The sequence below is a fragment of the Protopterus annectens genome, chromosome 11.part0 (assembly GCF_019279795.1).
Source record: "Protopterus annectens isolate FY-2018-M chromosome 11.part0, PAN1.0, whole genome shotgun sequence".
Classification (NCBI taxonomy): domain Eukaryota; kingdom Metazoa; phylum Chordata; order Ceratodontiformes; family Protopteridae; genus Protopterus; species Protopterus annectens.
Genome location: NC_056745.1, coordinates 395,280,735 through 395,305,508, shown reverse-complemented (window position 1 = coordinate 395,305,508; position 24,774 = coordinate 395,280,735).

The window sequence follows — 24,774 nt, the reverse complement described above, 5'->3', positions numbered from 1 at the left end:
TGAGGTCACTCCTTCAGGGACAGATAGGCTGCTCAAGGCTCCCCACTCCCACTGGTGAGCAAAGAAACTTCCTTCTATCCAAGTAAGGCAATGGACAACACAGGAACTACACCACAGCCCAGAATACAGCAAAGCCTGTATACTGGTCTAAACTAGTCGAGGAGAGGCGGGAAAACAAGGATTTTTTTTTGTTTTTTTGTTTTTGAGATAGAAAGCACACAGAAATGCAGTAAACAGTAATAAATCAGTTACACAGGCTAGCACACTTTAGTGGGCAGCCTCAACAGTTAAATTTAACAAACAAACAAACTTTCGACCAATTTTCGACCAAATGTAACTTTAAGTGCAGATAATATATAATGCAACAAACAGCTAAAAAACAGTTTAAGCTTGTTCAAAGTAAGCAAGAGAAGGTATTTTAGGTAAAAAACAGCAAAAAATACTTAAATCAGGAAAGTAGTCACTTTTCTCAGTTCTCTGCTGCTAGGACCACTCTGCAGGACCACGAGGAGCTGTTTCTGAGTAGTATAGCCAGAAAAAAATGCTCAGAGGCGGATTTTAAACAGGGAACTTCAAAAGAGCTAGAAATGGTCCAAAACAACCAATTACTACAAGCTCTTGTGCTGAGGTCACTCCTTCAGGGACAGATAGGCTGCTCAAGGCTCCCCACTCCCACTGGTGAGCAAAGAAACTTCCTTCTATCCAAGTAAGGCAATGGACAACACAGGAACTACACCACAGCCCAGAATACAGCAAAGCCTGTATACTGGTCTAAACTAGTCGAGGAGAGGCGGGAAAACAAGGATTTTTTTTTTTTTTTTTTTTGAGATAGAAAGCACACAGAAATGCAGGAAACAGTAATAAATCAGTTACACAGGCTAGCACACTTTAGTGGGCAGCCTCAACAGTTAAATTTAACAAACAAACAAACTTTCGACCAATTTTCGACCAAATGTAACTTTAAGTGCAGATAATATATAATGCAACAAACAGCTAAAAAACAGTTTAAGCTTGTTCAAAGTAAGCAAGAGAAGGTATTTTAGGTAAAAAACAGCAAAAAATACTTAAATCAGGAAAGTAGTCACTTTTCTCAGTTCTCTGCTGCTAGGACCACTCTGCAGGACCACGAGGAGCTGTTTCTGAGTAGTATAGCCAGAAAAAAATGCTCAGAGGTGGATTTTAAACAGGGAACTTCAAAAGAGCTAGAAATGGTCCAAAACAACCAATTACTACAAGCTCTTGTGCTGAGGTCACTCCTTCAGGGACAGATAGGCTGCTCAAGGCTCCCCACTCCCACTGGTGAGCAAAGAAACTTCCTTCTATCCAAGTAAGGCAATGGACAACACAGGAACTACACCACAGCCCAGAATACAGCAAAGCCTGTATACTGGTCTAAACTAGTCGAGGAGAGGTGGGAAAACAAGGATTTTTTTTTTTTGTTTTTGAGATAGAAAGCACACAGAAATGCAGTAAACAGTAATAAATCAGTTACACAGGCTAGCACACTTTAGTGGGCAGCCTCAACAGTTAAATTTAACAAACAAACAAACTTTCGACCAATTTTCGACCAAATGTAACTTTAAGTGCAGATAATATATAATGCAACAAACAGCTAAAAAACAGTTTAAGCTTGTTCAAAGTAAGCAAGAGAAGGTATTTTAGGTAAAAAACAGCAACAAATACTTAAATCAGGAAAGTAGTCACTTTTCTCAGTTCTCTGCTGCTAGGACCACTCTGCAGGACCACGAGGAGCTGTTTCTGAGTAGTATAGCCAGAAAAAAATGCTCAGAGGTGGATTTTAAACAGGGAACTTCAAAAGAGCAAGAAATGGTCCAAAACAACCAATTACTACAAGCTCTTGTGCTGAGCTCACTCCTTCAGGGACAGGTAGGCTGCTCAAGGCTCCCCACTCCCACTGGTGAGCAAAGAAACTTCCTTCTATCCAAGTAAGGCAATGGACAACACTGGAACTACACCACAGCCCAGAATACAGCAAAGCCTGTATACTGGTCTAAACTAGTCGAGGAAAGGCGGAAAAACAAGGATTTGTTTTTTGTTTTTTTGTTTTTGAGATAGAAAGTACACAGAAATGCAGTAAACAGTAATAAAACAGTTACACAGGCTATCACACTTTAGTGGGCAGACTCAACAGTTAATTTAACAAACAAACAAACTTTCGATCAATTTTCGACCAAATGTAACTTTAAGTGCAGATAATATATAATGCAACAAACAGCTAATAAAACAGTTTAAGCTTGTTCAAAGTAAGCAAGAGAAGGTATTTTAGGTAAAAAACAGCAAAAATACTTAAATCAGGAAAATAGTCACTTTTCTCAGTTCTCTGCTGCTAGGATCACTCAGCAGGACCACGAGGAGCTGTTTCTGAGTAGTATAGCCAGAAAAAATGCTCAGAGGTGGATTTTAAACAGGGAACTTCAAAAGAGCTAGAAATGGTCCAAAACAACCAATTACTTCAAGCTCTTGTGCTGAGGTCACTCCTTCAGGGACAGATAGGCTTCTCAAGGCTCCCCACTCCCACTGGTGAGCAAAGAAACTTCCTTCTATCCAAGTAAGGCAATGGACAACACAGGAACTACACCACAGCCCAGAATACAGCAAAGCCTGTATACTGGTCTAAACTAGTCGAGGAGAGGCGGGAAAACAAGGATTTTTTTTTTTTTTTTTTTGAGATAGAAAGCACACAGAAATGCAGGAAACAGTAATAAATCAGTTACACAGGCTAGCACACTTTAGTGGGCAGCCTCAACAGTTAAATTTAACAAACAAACAAACTTTCGACCAATTTTCGACCAAATGTAACTTTAAGTGCAGATAATATATAATGCAACAAACAGCTAAAAAACAGTTTAAGCTTGTTCAAAGTAAGCAAGAGAAGGTATTTTAGGTAAAAAACAGCAAAAAATACTTAAATCAGGAAAGTAGTCGCTTTTCTCAGTTCTCTGCTGCTAGGACCACTCTGCAGGACCACGAGGAGCTGTTTCTGAGTAGTATAGCCAGAAAAAATGCTCAGAGGCGGATTTTAAACAGGGAACTTCAAAAGAGCTAGAAATGGTCCAAAACAACCAATTACTACAAGCTCTTGTGCTGAGGTCACTCCTTCAGGGACAGATAGGCTGCTCAAGGCTCCCCACTCCCACTGGTGAGCAAAGAAACTTCCTTCTATCCAAGTAAGGCAATGGACAACACAGGAACTACACCACAGCCCAGAATACAGCAAAGCCTGTATACTGGTCTAAACTAGTCGAGGAGAGTTGGGAAAACAAGGATTTTTTTCTGTTTTTTTTTTTGAGATAGAAAGCACACAGAAATGCAGGAAACAGTAATAAATCAGTTACACAGGCTAGCACACTTTAGTGGGCAGCCTCAACAGTTAAATTTAACAAACAAACAAACTTTCGACCAATTTTCGACCAAATGTAACTTTAAGTGCAGATAATATATAATGCAACAAACAGCTAAAAAACAGTTTAAGCTTGTTCAAAGTAAGCAAGAGAAGGTATTTTAGGTAAAAAACAGCAAAAAATACTTAAATCAGGAAAGTAGTCACTTTTCTCAGTTCTCTGCTGCTAGGACCACTCTGCAGGACCACGAGGAGCTGTTTCTGAGTAGTATAGCCAGAAAAAATGCTCAGAGGCGGATTTTAAACAGGGAACTTCAAAAGAGCTAGAAATGGTCCAAAACAACCAATTACTACAAGCTCTTGTGCTGAGGTCACTCCTTCAGGGACAGATAGGCTGCTCAAGGCTCCCCACTCCCACTGGTGAGCAAAGAAACTTCCTTCTATCCAAGTAAGGCAATGGACAACACAGGAACTACACCACAGCCCAGAATACAGCAAAGCCTGTATACTGGTCTAAACTAGTCGAGGAGAGGCGGGAAAACAAGGATTTTTTTTTTTTTTTTTTTTGAGATAGAAAGCACACAGAAATGCAGGAAACAGTAATAAATCAGTTACACAGGCTAGCACACTTTAGTGGGCAGCCTCAACAGTTAAATTTAACAAACAAACAAACTTTCGACCAATTTTCGACCAAATGTAACTTTAAGTGCAGATAATATATAATGCAACAAACAGCTAAAAAACAGTTTAAGCTTGTTCAAAGTAAGCAAGAGAAGGTATTTTAGGTAAAAACAGCAAAAATACTTAAATCAGGAAAGTAGTCGCTTTTCTCAGTTCTCTGCTGCTAGGACCACTCTGCAGGACCACGAGGAGCTGTTTCTGAGTAGTATAGCCAGAAAAAAATGCTCAGAGGCGGATTTTAAACAGGGAACTTCAAAAGAGCTAGAAATGGTCCAAAACAACCAATTACTACAAGCTCTTGTGCTGAGGTCACTCCTTCAGGGACAGATAGGCTGCTCAAGGCTCCCCACTCCCACTGGTGAGCAAAGAAACTTCCTTCTATCCAAGTAAGGCAATGGACAACACAGGAACTACACCACAGCCCAGAATACAGCAAAGCCTGTATACTGGTCTAAACTAGTCGAGGAGAGGCGGGAAAACAAGGATTTTTTTTTTTGTTTTTGAGATAGAAAGCACACAGAAATGCAGGAAACAGTAATAAATCAGTTACACAGGCTAGCACACTTTAGTGGGCAGCCTCAACAGTTAAATTTAACAAACAAACAAACAAACTTTCGACCAATTTTCGACCAAATGTAACTTTAAGTGCAGATAATATATAATGCAACAAACAGCTAAAAAACAGTTTAAGCTTGTTCAAAGTAAGCAAGAGAAGGTATTTTAGGTAAAAAAACAACAAAAATACTTAAATCAGGAAAGTAGTCACTTTTCTCAGTTTTCTGCTGCTAGGACCACTCTGCAAGACCACGAGGTGCTGTTTCTAAGAAGTATAGCCAGAAAAAAATGCTCAGAGGTGGATATTAAACAGGGAACTTCAAAAGAGCTAGAAATGTTCCAAAACAACCAATTACTACAAGCTCTTGTGCTGAGGTCACTCCTTCAGGGACAGATAGGCTGCTGAAAGCTTCCCACTCCCACTGGTGAGCAAAGAAACTTCCTTCTATCCAAGTAAGGCAATGGACAACACAGGAACTACACCACAGCCCAGAGTACAGCAAAGCCTGTATACTGGTCTAAACTAGTCGAGGAGAGGCGGGAAAACAAGGATTTTTTTTTTTTTTTTTTTGAGATAGAAAGCACACAGAAATGCAGGAAACAGTAATAAATCAGTTACACAGGCTAGCACACTTTAGTGGGCAGCCTCAACAGTTAAATTTAACAAACAAACAAACTTTCGACCAATTTTCGACCAAATGTAACTTTAAGTGCAGATAATATATAATGCAACAAACAGCTAAAAAACAGTTTAAGCTTGTTCAAAGTAAGCAAGAGAAGGTATTTTAGGTAAAAAACAGCAAAAAATACTTAAATCAGGAAAGTAGTCGCTTTTCTCAGTTCTCTGCTGCTAGGACCACTCTGCAGGACCACGAGGAGCTGTTTCTGAGTAGTATAGCCAGAAAAAATGCTCAGAGGCGGATTTTAAACAGGGAACTTCAAAAGAGCTAGAAATGGTCCAAAACAACCAATTACTACAAGCTCTTGTGCTGAGGTCACTCCTTCAGGGACAGATAGGCTGCTCAAGGCTCCCCACTCCCACTGGTGAGCAAAGAAACTTCCTTCTATCCAAGTAAGGCAATGGACAACACAGGAACTACACCACAGCCCAGAATACAGCAAAGCCTGTATACTGGTCTAAACTAGTCGAGGAGAGGCGGGAAAACAAGGATATTTTTTTTTTTTTTGAGATAGAAAGCACACAGAAATGCAGGAAACAGTAATAAATCAGTTACACAGGCTAGCACACTTTAGTGGGCAGCCTCAACAGTTAAATTTAACAAACAAACAAACTTTCGACCAATTTTCGACCAAATGTAACTTTAAGTGCAGATAATATATAATGCAACAAACAGCTAAAAAACAGTTTAAGCTTGTTCAAAGTAAGCAAGAGAAGGTATTTCAGGTAAAAACAGCAAAAATACTTAAATCAGGAAAGTAGTCACTTTTCTCAGTTCTCTGCTGCTAGGACCACTCTGCAGGACCACGAGGAGCTGTTTCTGAGTAGTATAGCCAGAAAAAAATGCTCAGAGGCGGATTTTAAACAGGGAACTTCAAAAGAGCTAGAAATGGTCCAAAACAACCAATTACTACAAGCTCTTGTGCTGAGGTCACTCCTTCAGGGACAGATAGGCTGCTCAAGGCTCCCCACTCCCACTGGTGAGCAAAGAAACTTCCTTCTATCCAAGTAAGGCAATGGACAACACAGGAACTACACCACAGCCCAGAATACAGCAAAGCCTGTATACTGGTCTAAACTAGTCGAGGAGAGGCGGGAAAACAAGGATTTTTTTTTTTTTTTTTGAGATAGAAAGCACACAGAAATGCAGGAAACAGTAATAAATCAGTTACACAGGCTAGCACACTTTAGTGGGCAGCCTCAACAGTTAAATTTAACAAACAAACAAACTTTCGACCAATTTTCGACCAAATGTAACTTTAAGTGCAGATAATATATAATGCAACAAACAGCTAAAAAACAGTTTAAGCTTGTTCAAAGTAAGCAAGAGAAGGTATTTTAGGTAAAAAACAGCAAAAAATACTTAAATCAGGAAAGTAGTCACTTTTCTCAGTTCTCTGCTGCTAGGACCACTCTGCAGGACCACGAGGAGCTGTTTCTGAGTAGTATAGCCAGAAAAAAATGCTCAGAGGTGGATTTTAAACAGGGAACTTCAAAAGAGCTAGAAATGGTCCAAAACAACCAATTACTACAAGCTCTTGTGCTGAGGTCACTCCTTCAGGGACAGATAGGCTGCTCAAGGCTCCCCACTCCCACTGGTGAGCAAAGAAACTTCCTTCTATCCAAGTAAGGCAATGGACAACACAGGAACTACACCACAGCCCAGAATACAGCAAAGCCTGTATACTGGTCTAAACTAGTCGAGGAGAGGCGGGAAACAAGGATTTTTTTTTTTTTGAGATAGAAAGCACACAGAAATGCAGGAAACAGTAATAAATCAGTTACACAGGCTAGCACACTTTAGTGGGCAGCCTCAACAGTTAAATTTAACAAACAAACAAACAAACTTTCGACCAATTTTCGACCAAATGTAACTTTAAGTGCAGATAATATATAATGCAACAAACAGCTAAAAAACAGTTTAAGCTTGTTCAAAGTAAGCAAGAGAAGGTATTTTAGGTAAAAAACAGCAAAAATACTTAAATCAGGAAAGTAGTCACTTTTCTCAGTTCTCTGCTGCTAGGACCACTCTGCAGGACCACGAGGAGCTGTTTCTGAGTAGTATAGCCAGAAAAAATGCTCAGAGGCGGATTTTAAACAGGGAACTTCAAAAGAGCTAGAAATGGTCCAAAACAACCAATTACTACAAGCTCTTGTGCTGAGGTCACTCCTTCAGGGACAGATAGGCTGCTCAAGGCTCCCCACTCCCACTGGTGAGCAAAGAAACTTCCTTCTATCCAAGTAAGGCAATGGACAACACAGGAACTACACCACAGCCCAGAATACAGCAAAGCCTGTATACTGGTCTAAACTAGTCGAGGAGAGGTGGGAAAACAAGGATTTTTTTTCTTTGAGATAGAAAGCACACAGAAATGCAGGAAACAGTAATAAATCAGTTACACAGGCTAGCACACTTTAGTGGGCAGCCTCAACAGTTAAATTTAACAAACAAACAAACAAACTTTCGACCAATTTTCGACCAAATGTAACTTTAAGTGCAGATAATATATAATGCAACAAACAGCTAAAAAACAGTTTAAGCTTGTTCAAAGTAAGCAAGAGAAGGTATTTTAGGTAAAAACAGCAAAAAATACTTAAATCAGGAAAGTAGTCACTTTTCTCAGTTCTCTGCTGCTAGGACCACTCTGCAGGACCACGAGGAGCTGTTTCTGAGTAGTATAGCCAGAAAAAATGCTCAGAGGCGGATTTTAAACAGGGAACTTCAAAAGAGCTAGAAATGGTCCAAAACAACCAATTACTACAAGCTCTTGTGCTGAGGTCACTCCTTCAGGGACAGATAGGCTGCTCAAGGCTCCCCACTCCCACTGGTGAGCAAAGAAACTTCCTTCTATCCAAGTAAGGCAATGGACAACACAGGAACTACACCACAGCCCAGAATACAGCAAAGCCTGTATACTGGTCTAAACTAGTCGAGGAGAGGCGGGAAAACAAGGATTTTTTTTTTTTTTTTGAGATAGAAAGCACACAGAAATGCAGGAAACAGTAATAAATCAGTTACACAGGCTAGCACACTTTAGTGGGCAGCCTCAACAGTTAAATTTAACAAACAAACAAACTTTCGACCAATTTTCGACCAAATGTAACTTTAAGTGCAGATAATATATAATGCAACAAACAGCTAAAAAAACAGTTTAAGCTTGTTCAAAGTAAGCAAGAGAAGGTATTTTAGGTAAAAAACAGCAAAAATACTTAAATCAGGAAAGTAGTCGCTTTTCTCAGTTCTCTGCTGCTAGGACCACTCTGCAGGACCACGAGGAGCTGTTTCTGAGTAGTATAGCCAGAAAAAAATGCTCAGAGGTGGATTTTAAACAGGGAACTTCAAAAGAGCTAGAAATGGTCCAAAACAACCAATTACTACAAGCTCTTGTGCTGAGGTCACTCCTTCAGGGACAGATAGGCTGCTCAAGGCTCCCCACTCCCACTGGTGAGCAAAGAAACTTCCTTCTATCCAAGTAAGGCAATGGACAACACAGGAACTACACCACAGCCCAGAATACAGCAAAGCCTGTATACTGGTCTAAACTAGTCGAGGAGAGGCGGGAAAACAAGGATTTTTTTTTTGTTTTTTTTTTTGAGATAGAAAGCACACAGAAATGCAGGAAACAGTAATAAATCAGTTACACAGGCTAGCACACTTTAGTGGGCAGCCTCAACAGTTAAATTTAACAAACAAACAAACAAACTTTCGACCAATTTTCGACCAAATGTAACTTTAAGTGCAGATAATATATAATGCAACAAACAGCTAAAAAACAGTTTAAGCTTGTTCAAAGTAAGCAAGAGAAGGTATTTTAGGTAAAAAACAGCAAAAAATACTTAAATCAGGAAAGTAGTCACTTTTCTCAGTTCTCTGCTGCTAGGACCACTCTGCAGGACCACGAGGAGCTGTTTCTGAGTAGTATAGCCAGAAAAAAATGCTCAGAGGCGGATTTTAAACAGGGAACTTCAAAAGAGCTAGAAATGGTCCAAAACAACCAATTACTACAAGCTCTTGTGCTGAGGTCACTCCTTCAGGGACAGATAGGCTGCTCAAGGCTCCCCACTCCCACTGGTGAGCAAAGAAACTTCCTTCTATCCAAGTAAGGCAATGGACAACACAGGAACTACACCACAGCCCAGAATACAGCAAAGCCTGTATACTGGTCTAAACTAGTCGAGGAGAGGCGGGAAAACAAGGATTTTTTTTTTTTTTTTTTTTTTGAGATAGAAAGCACACAGAAATGCAGGAAACAGTAATAAATCAGTTACACAGGCTAGCACACTTTAGTGGGCAGCCTCAACAGTTAAATTTAACAAACAAACAAACTTTCGACCAAATGTAACTTTAAGTGCAGATAATATATAATGCAACAAACAGCTAAAAAACAGTTTAAGCTTGTTCAAAGTAAGCAAGAGAAGGTATTTTAGGTGAAAACAGCAAAAATACTTAAATCAGGAAAGTAGTCGCTTTTCTCAGTTCTCTGCTGCTAGGACCACTCTGCAGGACCACGAGGAGCTGTTTCTGAGTAGTATAGCCAGAAAAAAATGCTCAGAGGTGGATTTTAAACAGGGAACTTCAAAAGAGCTAGAAATGGTCCAAAACAACCAATTACTACAAGCTCTTGTGCTGAGGTCACTCCTTCAGGGACAGATAGGCTGCTCAAGGCTCCCCACTCCCACTGGTGAGCAAAGAAACTTCCTTCTATCCAAGTAAGGCAATGGACAACACAGGAACTACACCACAGCCCAGAATACAGCAAAGCCTGTATACTGGTCTAAACTAGTCGAGGAGAGGCGGGAAAACAAGGATTTTTTTTTTTGAGATAGAAAGTACACAGAAATGCAGGAAACAGTAATAAATCAGTTACACAGGCTAGCACACTTTAGTGGGCAGCCTCAACAGTTAAATTTAACAAACAAACAAACTTTCGACCAATTTTCGACCAAATGTAACTTTAAGTGCAGATAATATATAATGCAACAAACAGCTAAAAAACAGTTTAAGCTTGTTCAAAGTAAGCAAGAGAAGGTATTTTAGGTAACAAACAGCAAAAAATACTTAAATCAGGAAAGTAGTCACTTTTCTCAGTTCTCTGCTGCTAGGACCACTCTGCAGGACCACGAGGAGCTGTTTCTGAGTAGTATAGCCAGAAAAAAATGCTCAGAGGTGGATTTTAAACAGGGAACTTCAAAAGAGCTAGAAATGGTCCAAAACAACCAATTACTACAAGCTCTTGTGCTGAGGTCACTCCTTCAGGGACAGATAGGCTGCTCAAGGCTCCCCACTCCCACTGGTGAGCAAAGAAACTTCCTTCTATCCAAGTAAGGCAATGGACAACACAGGAACTACACCACAGCCCAGAATACAGCAAAGCCTGTATACTGGTCTAAACTAGTCGAGGAGAGGCGGGAAAACAAGGATTTTTTTTTTTGTTTTTGAGATAGAAAGCACACAGAAATGCAGGAAACAGTAATAAATCAGTTACACAGGCTAGCACACTTTAGTGGGCAGCCTCAACAGTTAAATTTAACAAACAAACAAACTTTCGACCAATTTTCGACCAAATGTAACTTTAAGTGCAGATAATATATAATGCAACAAACAGCTAAAAAACAGTTTAAGCTTGTTCAAAGTAAGCAAGAGAAGGTATTTTAGGTAAAAACAGCAAAAAATACTTAAATCAGGAAAGTAGTCGCTTTTCTCAGTTCTCTGCTGCTAGGACCACTCTGCAGGACCACGAGGAGCTGTTTCTGAGTAGTATAGCCAGAAAAAAATGCTCAGAGGCGGATTTTAAACAGGGAACTTCAAAAGAGCTAGAAATGGTCCAAAACAACCAATTACTACAAGCTCTTGTGCTGAGGTCACTCCTTCAGGGACAGATAGGCTGCTCAAGGCTCCCCACTCCCACTGGTGAGCAAAGAAACTTCCTTCTATCCAAGTAAGGCAATGGACAACACAGGAACTACACCACAGCCCAGAATACAGCAAAGCCTGTATACTGGTCTAAACTAGTCGAGGAGAGGCGGGAAAACAAGGATTTTTTTTTTTTTTTTGAGATAGAAAGCACACAGAAATGCAGTAAACAGTAATAAATCAGTTACACAGGCTAGCACACTTTAGTGGGCAGCCTCAACAGTTAAATTTAACAAACAAACAAACAAACTTTCGACCAATTTTCGACCAAATGTAACTTTAAGTGCAGATAATATATAATGCAACAAACAGCTAAAAAACAGTTTAAGCTTGTTCAAAGTAAGCAAGAGAAGGTATTTTAGGTAAAAAAACAGCAAAAATACTTAAATCAGGAAAGTAGTCACTTTTCTCAGTTCTCTGCTGCTAGGACCACTCTGCAGGACCACGAGGAGCTGTTTCTGAGTAGTATAGCCAGAAAAAAATGCTCAGAGGCGGATTTTAAACAGGGAACTTCAAAAGAGCTAGAAATGGTCCAAAACAACCAATTACTACAAGCTCTTGTGCTGAGGTCACTCCTTCAGGGACAGATAGGCTGCTCAAGGCTCCCCACTCCCACTGGTGAGCAAAGAAACTTCCTTCTATCCAAGTAAGGCAATGGACAACACAGGAACTACACCACAGCCCAGAATACAGCAAAGCCTGTATACTGGTCTAAACTAGTCGAGGAGAGGCAGGAAAACAAGGATTTTTTTTGTTTTTTGTTTTGAGATAGAAAGCACACAGAAATGCAGGAAACAGTAATAAATCAGTTACACAGGCTAGCACACTTTAGTGGGCAGCCTCAACAGTTAAATTTAACAAACAAACAAACAAACTTTCGACCAATTTTCGACCAAATGTAACTTTAAGTGCAGATAATATATAATGCAACAAACAGCTAAAAAAAACAGTTTAAGCTTGTTCAAAGTAAGCAATAAAAGGTATTTTAGGTAAAAAAACAGCAAAAAATATTTAAATCTGGAAAGTAGTCGCTTTTCTCAGTTCTCTGCTGCTAGGACCACTCTGCAGGACCAAGAGAAGTTGTTTCTGAGTAGTATAGCCAAAAAGAAAATGCTCAGAGGTGAATTTTAAACAGGGAACTTCAAAAGAGCTAGAAATGGTCCAAAACAACCAATTACTACAAGCTCTTGTGCTGAGGTCACTCCTTCAGGGACAGATAGGCTGCTCAAGGCTCCCCACTCCCACTGGTGAGCAAAGAAACTTCCTTCTATCCAAGTAAGGCAATGGACAACACAGGAACTACACCACAGCCCAGAATACAGCAAAGCCTGTATACTGGTCTAAACTAGTCGAGGAGAGGTGGGAAAACAAGGATTTTTTTTGTTTTTGAGATAGAAAGCACACAGAAATGCAGTAAACAGTAATAAATCAGTTACACAGGCTAGCACACTTTAGTGGGCAGCCTCAACAGTTAAATTTAACAAACAAACAAACTTTCGACCAATTTTCGACCAAATGTAACTTTAAGTGCAGATAATATATAATGCAACAAACAGCTAAAAAACAGTTTAAGCTTGTTCAAAGTAAGCAAGAGAAGGTATTTTAGGTAAAAAACAGCAAAAAATACTTAAATCAGGAAAGTAGTCACTTTTCTCAGTTCTCTGCTGCTAGGACCACTCTGCAGGACCACGAGGAGCTGTTTCTGAGTAGTATAGCCAGAAAAAATGCTCAGAGGTGGATTTTAAACAGGGAACTTCAAAAGAGCTAGAAATGGTCCAAAACAACCAATTACTACAAGCTCTTGTGCTGAGGTCACTCCTTCAGGGACAGATAGGCTGCTCAAGGCTCCCCACTCCCACTGGTGAGCAAAGAAACTTCCTTCTATCCAAGTAAGGCAATGGACAACACAGGAACTACACCACAGCCCAGAATACAGCAAAGCCTGTATACTGGTCTAAACTAGTCGAGGAGAGGCGGGAAAACAAGGATTTTTTTTTTTTGTTTTGAGATAGAAAGCACACAGAAATGCAGTAAACAGTAATAAATCAGTTACACAGGCTAGCACACTTTAGTGGGCAGCCTCAACAGTTAAATTTAACAAACAAACAAACTTTCGACCAAATGTAACTTTAAGTGCAGATAATATATAATGCAACAAACAGCTAAAAAACAGTTTAAGCTTGTTCAAAGTAAGCAAGAGAAGGTATTTTAGGTAAAAAAACAGCAAAAAATACTTAAATCAGGAAAGTAGTCACTTTTCTCAGTTCTCTGCTGCTAGGACCACTCTGCAGGACAACGAGGAGCTGTTTCTGAGTAGTATAGCCAGAAAAAAATGCTCAGAGGCAGATTTTAAACAGGAAACTTCAAAAGAGCTAGAAATGGTCCAAAACAACCAATTACTACAAGCTCTTGTGCTGAGGTCACTCCTTCAGGGACAGATAGGCTGCTCAAGGCTCCCACTCCCACTGGTGAGCAAAGAAACTTCCTTCTATCCAAGTAAGGCAATGGACAACACAGGAACTACACCACAGCCCAGAATACAGCAAAGCCTGTATACTGGTCTAAACTAGTCGAGGAGAGGCAGGAAAACTAGGATTTTTTTTTTGAGATGGAAAGCACACAGAAATGCAGTAAACAGTAATAAATCAGTTACACAGGCTAGCACACTTTAGTGGGCAGCCTCAACAGTTAAATTTAACAAACAAACAAACTTTCGACCAATTTTCGACCAAATGTAACTTTAAGTGCAGATAATATATAATGCAACAAACAGCTAAAAAACAGTTTAAGCTTGTTCAAAGTAAGCAAGAGAAGGTATTTTAGGTAAAAAACCAGCAAAAATACTTAAATCAGGAAAGTAGTCGCTTTTCTCAGTTCTCTGCTGCTAGGACCACTCTGCAGGACCACGAGGAGCTGTTTCTGAGTAGTATAGCCAGAAAAAAATGCTCAGAGGCGGATTTTAAACAGGGAACTTCAAAAGAGCTAGAAATGGTCCAAAACAACCAATTACTACAAGCTCTTGTGCTGAGGTCACTCCTTCAGGGACAGATAGGCTGCTCAAGGCTCCCCACTCCCACTGGTGAGCAAAGAAACTTCCTTCTATCCAAGTAAGGCAATGGACAACACAGGAACTACACCACAGCCCAGAATACAGCAAAGCCTGTATACTGGTCTAAACTAGTCGAGGAGAGGCGGGAAAACAAGGATTTTTTTTGTTTTTTTTTGTTTTGAGATAGAAAGCACACAGAAATGCAGTAAACAGTAATAAATCAGTTACACAGGCTAGCACACTTTAGTGGGCAGCCTCAACAGTTAAATTTAACAAACAAACAAACTTTCGACCAAATGTAACTTTAAGTGCAGATAATATATAATGCAACAAACAGCTAAAAAACAGTTTAAGCTTGTTCAAAGTAAGCAAGAGAAGGTATTTTAGGTAAAAAACAGCAAAAAATACTTAAATCAGGAAAGTAGTCACTTTTCTCAGTTCTCTGCTGCTAGGACCACTCTGCAGGACCACAAGCTCTAGCCATTTGAGTTGCCTGAGTGCTATACAATGGTGAGCTCTAGCTGGTAGGTTTGAGGCATATCTGTCAATTTTGTTATAACAAGATTCAAGTTTTGCTAGCTTCGACTTTTTTAGATTTGTGAGTATGGGAGCTATATTCAACAGTGTGGAGATTAAGTGAGATTTGGCAATGATAGTTTTAGTGTTTTTAGTGAAGTAGTGTTTGCTGCTATACAATGTTCTGAGTTTTTTGTGTACTTTGTTTACTGTTTGGGAAATATGAAGATCAAATTTTAAGTTGCAATCAATTTCGACTCCTAAAAAATTGTCATGTGGTGATGGGGAGATGGTTTTATTTAGTGATACAATGTTGACAGTGCTAGTGGATGGGGCTGATTATTGGTTGGAAAATCATAAGTTTGGTTGTTTTAGGGTTTAAAATTGAGAGTTTGTTAGCCTGGTCTCAATTGTTAGAAGGGATTGTTGTGTTAGGTTTTGAAGTTCTTGAACAGAGGAAGCAGCACATACCACCATGGAATCATCTGCATATTGAATGAAGGAGGCTTGTGGTGTTGAGGTGTGCAGGTTATTTGTAAATATTGAAAATAGTAGTAGGCCTAAGACTGAGCCTTGGGGAACACCTATAGTCACTGGTAGAAGGGGTGATAAAGTCTGTTGCCAAGAAACTGATTGCTGGCATCCAGTAAGGTAATCCTGGAACCAGGCAAGGGTAGATTGGCAGAAATTTAGTTCGGAGACAACATTTAGTAGTTTATTATGAGAAACCATACCAAAGGCTATTTGATAGGTACAGGAAGATAGAGGATACATAATTACTGTTGCTCCTGTGATAGTTGACATTATTGGTAAATGACATTAGAGCAGTTGATGTACTATGGTATGATCAAAAGCCATGCTGAGTGTTGGTCAGAAGTTTGTCAGTATGTAGGTAATTAGTAACTTACATGTGAATGACCCTCTCCAGTATTTTAGACAGTGGTGATATTATTGCAGTCCGGCAGTAGTTGGAATGATCTGTTGATGAGCCACCTTTATGTAAGGGTATTACTTAAGAGGTTTTCCATATGGGAGGGACTTGTTGTTCTGCTAAGGATCAATTGATAAGAATTGATATAGGATAGGCTATACTGTCTGGTGTTAGTTTAAGGAAATTGGCAGGTAAGTTGTCTGTAGCTAAAGTGGTAGGTTTTAGTTTTTTAAGCAATTTTTGATCATCTCTGTAGCTACAGGTTGCAGGGAGAAGGTGGTTTAAGTATTGGAGGAGGCAGTGTTAGTTCTGATAGAAGAGGGGGTTTGATTGTTGGACAGAGCAAAGATAGTTTCAGTAAAGTATTTATTAAAATTGCGTAGTAATGTCTGAATTATTAGTAGTGGTAGGAGGAGGAGGTGTACTGACTGTATGGAAGAAGTATATTGTTTATAGCTGTCCAGAATTTCTGTGGGTTATTGCAGTGTTTTAATTGGATTTCTCAGTAGTACTTTATTTTGTCTTGCTTAATTTGCTGATTTGCTTTATTTCTAAGTTCTCGGTAGGTTTGTAGAGTGGGTTGGGCCTTTGCTTTGTTCCAGGTTGCCCAAGCCTTGTCTATAGATTTAAGTAATGATTGTGTTTCTTTTGTCAGCCATGGAACATAGTTTTATTTCACATGTATTTTTTTGGCTAGTGGCTTGAGAGTTTAGTATAGACAGGAAGGTAGAGTTGAAGTAATCAATTGATTCCTGTAGGGGTAGAAGTTTCAGTGGGGTCCACATACAGTGTTTGGTGTCCAGTTACAATGTTTAAGTAAATCTATCAGGTAGTTGGGGTTCAGGTGTTTTTTGTTTCTTCCAGCTACCCTAGGAAACATGTAAAGTATTGGCTGCCAAACAGTAAATGTTCTGTGATATTGTTAGAGCTCAGACCAGTGTCATAGAGAGTCAGCTGGAAATGGTCAGAGTCCTCCAGGGTATGAGTGAGGATTTCTAGCACTACTTGGAAGTGGCACAGAGTAAGGCTAATGCCATGATCACACTGATGCATAGTATGGTGGCACACCAATCTCCTGTGTTATCTGAAGCATCCACTGCCTGCATCTGAAAAAATAAGTATAATTTATACTTGATCTGCACTTCCTACATTGTATTTTACTGTGTCCTCTTATTTTTTAACTGTATTTTACTGCATTTTTACTGTTTTCTGTACTTTTAGCCCAGGACAGACTTGGTTCAGCTTTGCTGGACCCAGTTTCTTTTTACAGTTTCTGAGTACTAATCCAGTTTCCTCCACAAAAGAGGGCGTCCCCTACACCCTAGTGAGAGTAAAGTGTAGCTAAGGACCTATCTGAGTGGTGATTGTTGGCAATCCAGTGTGCTGCTATTGGTTAGAGTGTTTGAAATCAGTTTAATTTCATTGTTACTTATTGCCCATGTTAGCTCAGGTTTGTGTGGTGCGCATTTCCCTTATAACCACACATTACCGTGCAGTGTAGGGTACCATTGGTGGTTATAGATGCAAACTATTAGATACATTATTTTTCCTTAGTCAACTGTTTGTGTTCCATCGGAGATTTCTTGCTGTTGTGCTTTACTGCCCAGTTAAACACTCAGCTGAGCCTCTGAGGTTCCTCTACAAGTCTTACCCATTAAGCCGCTCACAATTTAGAACTTTTGCTTGTCCCTTAGCCATACCTGGTCCTTCTAGTCCCCTTTATATTTCTGACTGCAGTACTTCAGCTAGCATCATGAATGGACAATATCCCACCATTTCTCCAGCCAACATGAGCATCCAGAGGCAATGTAGCAATTGCCTCATGTACACTGACAACCCACTTCTCCTAATTCATAAAAATTCAATATGCAAGAGATGCAACTATATTAAGAATCTAGAATCTAGGGTCTCTTGTTCACAAATCAGTATTTCAGATACTAAGCAGGTTGGCAGCTCACACACTTCACCTCACCATCCCACATACAACACCTAACCCTATGTATACAAAGGTTCTCACTATGTCTACTTAAAGATCAGAGAACTCCCAAACATAAACACACTTCACTTAATACAGTCCCAGCAAATCACAGTACAGATACAAACGCATGCACCAGTGTCTCACCAAATATGCCTCTAAGGTGAAAAACAAAAGGAAATGTTTTAGTCATAAGTGACTCCATTGTGAGACACACAAATGTCTCATTCACCAGGTTGGATAAGGAAAAGTTCACAGTCAGCTATCTGCCGGGTGCCAGGATCTGCCACATCACACATGCACTCAGGTCTCTCAACAGTCACTGTTATGACTCTGTCATAGTCCCTGTTGGTGTGAATGACTTGAGATGTACATCACTGGACTATATGAAGACAGACATGACTGAGCTCTCTTATTATGTATCCCAGGTGGGTATGTCCCTACCCTTAACAGCATTCTACTTTCACCTAGGATGATGCCTCAATACAGACAAAATATGATTGACTTCAACAACTGGTGTCATTCTAAGGGGATCCTATACCTGTCAGCCTAGAATGATATGGTTAATAGATCATGATGTTTTGCAAGAGATGGTCTCCACCTGTCACCTCTGGGCTTTTGGCTACTGGCTAAGGCTTTTGTCTCCCCCATAGTGCCTTTTTTAGGCAATGTCACAAAAACAAAATTCACATTGTAAAAATATCATCAAAAAGCAACCTTAAAGTTATGTTGCTTAATGCTAGGAGTCTAAGTCTGAAACTGCACTCACTGGAATCACTCCTCACCTTGGAAGATGTGGACATCTTTGCAGTCACAGAGACCTGGTTCAAGACTGTGGAGAGCACCCTGGCCATACCAGGGTATAATGACTTCCACACATTCAGACCACAAAATGAAAGCATGAAAACGAAAGGAGGAGGAATGTCAATATTCGTCAAAGATAAATACACCTCCAGACTGGTTAAACAGAATGATTCCCTAGAGTTATTCCATGTTCAAATAACTATAGGAAAGACCCCTCTCCAAGTTATTGCCAGCTATAGATCCCCCCTCCATGAACCAGGATATCTATGCTGCCTAATTGGATCTACTTAAGTCGCCCAAAATACAACCAAACATCCTGGTTATGGATGACTTTAACTACCAGTCCATAGATTGGGTCAATTATACATGTACAAACACATTCGCCCAAAGGTTCTTGGACTTTGTTAACTCAAATGCCTTGGAGTAAGTAGTTGGCACCCCCACAAGGGGCCCAAACATTCTAGACTTAGTGCTCACCAACATGGTAGAACAGTGCACCACGACAAATGTGCAGCCCTCCCTGGTAAAGTCTGATCATAAATCAGTGTCTTTTGGAGTAACAGTAGCATCACCCCCCCCCCCAATAAATTAAGCATAAAAACTTCTCCATAGCCAACTACAGACTCTCACAAGAAGGTATTAATAGCTCCCAAGCTCCTGTCCCCACTGATGGCAAGGACACCTATACTGGGATATACACCAATGAATTGTATAAACATCTATACATTTGTATTGATTCAACCATTCCTGAAAAGACCAAAGCAAGATCCTCAAGAAAATACAAGCCTGCCTGATGAACATCCACAATAAACAGGTCGTATAATAAGAGGAAGAAATTGCTGTCTAAGAGCAAGGAACAATCTCAGAATTAGAAGCACACCCTTCTCAGCTTAACAAGCAAATAAGACATCTTGTAAAGTCCTCTAAAGCTAACTATGAATCTAGGTTAGCATCCCTAGCTAAGGATAACCATAAGGCATTCTTTAGCTGCATCAGAAAGCTTAAAGGAAAAGCCCAGATTTGCACTGAACTGATACTGAATGGTACCACATATACTGAACCAGTGGAAATAGCCAGCCTGCTAGTGGACAGGGTCAGTAAAAACTTCTTCCCCTATCCCCACCACATATACCCCAAAACATTCCTACCACCTAGTCTCCATCTAGTATTTCTAAAAAGCAGGTGTGAACTGCTCTCTCCAAGATCTAAAACACAGCCTCTATGGGACCTAATAACATCCCAGGCTGCGTTCTTAATGGTTTAAAACAGAAGCTAGCAACACTATTTGGTACACTTTTGATTCACAACCTAAGATCTGGTTTTGTCCCTGCTGAATAGAAAACAGCTTCCATCACCCCTTTGCACAAGGGGGTGCATCCACCAACCCTGGGAAGTACAGACCCATTAGCCTAACCAGCCGTATTTGCAAGTCCATAGAGACAATCATCATGAACCTTATCAACAAGGATATAAGAGACCTTCAAACGCTTGACCCAACCCAGTTTAGTTTTGTTAAAGTGAAATCCTGCCTGTTGAACCTGGTGGACTTCTTTGAGACTGTCACCAGAGCCCTGGATGAAGGCAAATCTGTGCATATGGCCTACTTAGACTTGGCCAAGGCTTTTGTCACAATCTGCCCTCAGGTATGATTGCAAAACTCACTCAGCTGGGGGTCAACATCTGTACTGTCAGGTGGGATGCAAACCGGTTTACTGACAGAGGAAGTACAGTCAAAAATAGGGACTCCACTTCCACCAGCAGCCTCGCTACCAGTGGTGTTACATAAGGATCAGTGCAAGGGCTCCTATTGTTTGGAATCTACTTCTCAGAAGTACAGGAAAAAACAAAAGTTCTGTGGCTGACAAAGTTTGTTGATGACTGCAAACTGAGAGAAATCACTGACTCCGCAAATTATGTCAATATTCTGCAAGAAGGACTTACGCAAACCAGTGATTGGTGCCAAAGTCATGGTCTTAAACTCAATGAAAAAAATGCACTATCATTGCCTTTGTCAAAGGCAATCTCCCTGCAAATTACCATATTAATAACAACACCCTAAGCTCTAAATCAGTTGAAGAGGTTTGGACACACAGGTTGACAGCAACCTTACATTTGATCATGTCTCCACAGTGGTAAGAAAGGCCTTCTACATTGCTTACATCATAAGCAAGGGCATAGATTCCAGAACAAAAGTGTTTATAACCCCCTGTATTCTTCCCTCATCAGGCCAATAATAGAGTACAATGCTCCCTTTGGTATGTACCTGAACAGGCACCTGCAGCAACTATAGAGACCTCAAAGGTTCCTCAAAGAAAAATTCAGGGTCTTCAGCACATGTCTTATGTGGATGGACAGAAATCACTGCCACTGTACTCTGTATTGTATAGCCTTCTCAGAGGCGAACTGTGCCTTGCATAGATTGCAACCTCTGATCCTGCCTTAATGGAAATGCTGCACATCCGTAAGTCAAATTTTACATGCTTTAGTTGTTCTAGGGATCTTAACCTAGGATGTTACATCAACAGGACTTGATGGAGAGACATATATGCCTACCAGAGGTTGCCTCTCCTCTGGAATAAACTTCTAATACAGGATAAACAGAGCCCCTCATTAACCCTTTTTAAGCGTAACTTGGATGATTGGATAGGAAACCAGAAATTCACCCAAGGGTTTCACCTGTGTCTCTCTTGGATAGGGGCAGTCAGTGATAATTTAGATCTGTTTATAACATAGACCATATCTCTAGACCCTTAAAGGAACAAGGGTTGAACTTGGCTAAGCTTGTAAAGGCCCTAGGGGCATTAGTCTAGTAACCTCCTATGTACCTATAAACCTATGAACCAAGCATCAGTGGCTGCCTAAATTCATATAATAGGACATACCAGAGTCAATTTGGAGTCAGTCTTGCAAGGGATATTGACCAAACACATGGAGGAGATCACATAATAATACTGCTGTTTCTAAGGAAAGTAATGTCAAGGTGAAGAAGTGCAACATATTTCATGCAAGTCATGTCAGCATTCATCTACACCTTGCAGAACTTGACATTCAAGGTCACAATCACAATCAGGCCAAGACATCACATCAACTCCCCTTACCCATGTCAAAATCACTTGCCGCATCACCTAGCCTATTTATAGGAGAGATGTATAATTCATATTAGCCATTTGATTTGAAACTATTGTGAATCAGCTTCAAAGACACAGCTATATGGAGGTGGGGATGGGAGGGGGGGGGTCGGGAGATTTTGCAAATGTATCCATTTTATCCTTGTAAAAGTAGTATGCACACCATAAGTGAAAGAAAGAAAAAGTCTCTGCTACATGGATTACCATTCCTACAGGTGGCAGTTACCTACAACATAAACATAGTAATGCACAAAATTTTCAGGAGACATGTATAACAAGAGAATAACAAATTAAGATAAGTATCCTTCCATGTAAACTTACACTGCTGCTACTTCACACTCCCTACTGCACAAATAGCGATAGTTTTTATTCTTTTGAAGGCATGCATTATTGTGTATGAGAGCATAAAACTAATCTGATGTGCAGTACCACAGAATAATCTAAGAAGAGATGGCATAATATAAAATAACAGAGCAGTACAAGTTCATTTTATTTGCAATGGATTAACTCATGAAGTATTTGACTGTTGAAAACATTCATTACTTTTTTACACTTAAGTAAGTAGTACAGCACAACTTATTTATCAAAATAGACAAAAATATGAATTGTTTTTATATGATGCCTTAGGACATCACTGAACTGGAGTCAGTGAGCTATCAGGCATGACTTTAAGTATCAATGATATAAGTAACTTTTTTAAAAGATATAAAAATATTTTAAGATGAGAGAGAATGTGAGATGAACAGTGACAGCAGAACATGTACAACACAGCATAGCCCACATATATCATTGCATGCATAAATTATACTCTGTGTTCTTTACAATAAAGAAAACACTAACCTGAATGTGATGGTTCATAGTTATAGACTAGACACCACCTCTTTACCTGTGCAACTGCATGCCACACGTGTGCCTACCATATGGGGTCACTTACTATTGCTGCCAGATAGTAATCCTTTGTCATAGTGGGACTGGAACTGGGAGCTGTGGTGACAAAATGTGTCACTTCACCACCAGACTGGTGCTTGATTATCATGATGTTATACATAATGCAAAATGCAGTAAACATCCACACATGCTAACTGGGTCATACTGAAGGGTAATCCCAGACTCATCTAGAAACTCCCTATGATAATATGGGTCTGAGACAAGGATGTGTTACATATTTTCACTGCATCTCTACTTGGATCTCTCATTGGTGTCAGGAACCACAGCTCCAGTGGATATCTAGCATCACCTGAGAGAGAGAGAGAGAGAGAGAGAGATAGAGAGAGAGAGAGACGGGGTGGGAAACAAACAAAAAAGTTTAGTATCCAGCAATACATTTTAACATTAATTATTTACCACTTACTAACAAGATGACCACTGGGTATCCTACCATGCAGGAAGAAGTGGAAGAATGAACTAGTGTGCCAGATATGGGAATCATGTGCACTGCCAGGGTGCTGGGCAGACATGTCGGTGATGAACCCCCTTGCATCACACACTATGTGGTAATTGATTAAATGATAGCCCTTCCTAATGCAGTACCACTCCCCTGTGGACCAGAAGGGGTCCTAATCACAACATGGGTGCAATCTGTCACACTGAATACCTCAGGGCAATGTGCCAGCCAATAAAATGCACACATAGTCCTGGCTTAGTTCTAAGGTGACACCAGGAAATAGATATACTGATCCACATGTGCCATAAGTACATCCAGGAGCCGCTGCAGTGTTCTCAAGTCAGAAACCTGTGAGATCCCCAATTTGTCCCCAGTGTGACTCTAGAAGATCCCTATAATAAGTAAAATGAGGACTATACATACCTTTGTGTCCACAAGGGTAAAAGATCCATGCATTCTTCTAGTGTCCCTATGGGGGTCAAAAATAACCACTAAGGTCCTTATAATGACCCTGTCCACTCTGACCTATCAATGATTTCCTGATTGTCAAAGTTATAATGAGTTATGCTTTGCTTATATTTTCACCTTCTTGGCTGGTGAGCACCACTGGGCACAAGCAGTTTTCATCCATCAAAGACAGGTAACTCAGACATGGAAATAGTAAAGTTAGTGGCAAGTGACAGTATTTTCACTGATTGTGAGGATTCTCTTTACATAGGTATCTGTGACCAGTGCAGAAAAGTGGGAACATTTGGCTGTGAATCACAAATGGTGTAAAACATACTTCATTAACATATGAAGCGTTACATAATTCATCCTTTCTATCATTATTTGCACATTTACATAAACACGTTTGAGGTCATATTGCATTTACATAAATGGCCTCTATGAATCTCAGCTCAGCTGCAGTGGTCCACAAACATTGTGGACAGCTTAATCCTATTTCCATAACTGACTATGAATACTGACTGTGACGATGTGAGGTTGTGTCAACTATGTCAGGAGGAATAGGGCAGTGGATGTATAATATTTGCCAGCATAGATAGGTGGAGTTTTGTAAAGCACTGCATGTCATTTATATATCAAACTGATTTATACAGGTGATCATGTTGAAATTGAATTTGTAAAGTTTCTTGTATTAAAAAAAGAAATTTACCAACAGTGGATCCTGCTGGACAGAAAATAAATACACCTGTATGTCAGACTGTATTGTAACTGTTGAAATTAATATATTGTAATAGGGGATACTGGAAGAGAAGAGGTTAATCTTAGCCCAGCTAACTTTGAAAAATAGTCTGAAATAAAATTACTTGGTTTAGGCCGTAAAGATTGTATTTTATAGTTCTGATTGCAGACAGAGACAAGATGTCTGTGAGAACCATGGCTTAGTAGCTATGTAGGAAGATTAGAAGTGTTAAAACTGTTTTGCAACTTCCAGATGCTGTAACACATCTTAGCAAAGCTCTATGTCTATGTATTATGACACATATGTACAAGATCCTGGCTCAAGTTTCTAGTAAAGGGGGTAGTGTGGGAACCAGACTCAGGTGACCAGATGTGATGTTATTCTATAGCCAGCACTGAAATGATATTTAGATATTCACTGTCACTGTCACTTAGCTCTCAATAGTCGATTTGTGAAACCTGACAAAGAAGGACCACTAACCCACTTCATCTTGCCTTGGTCTAGTAAGTGAACAAGGGGACAGCAATTCATTAGCTCAGTCAGGAAAATATAGTGTGATTAGTTAAGTATTATTTTTCTGCATCTGTGTGAACCTTTCCATATGTATTATT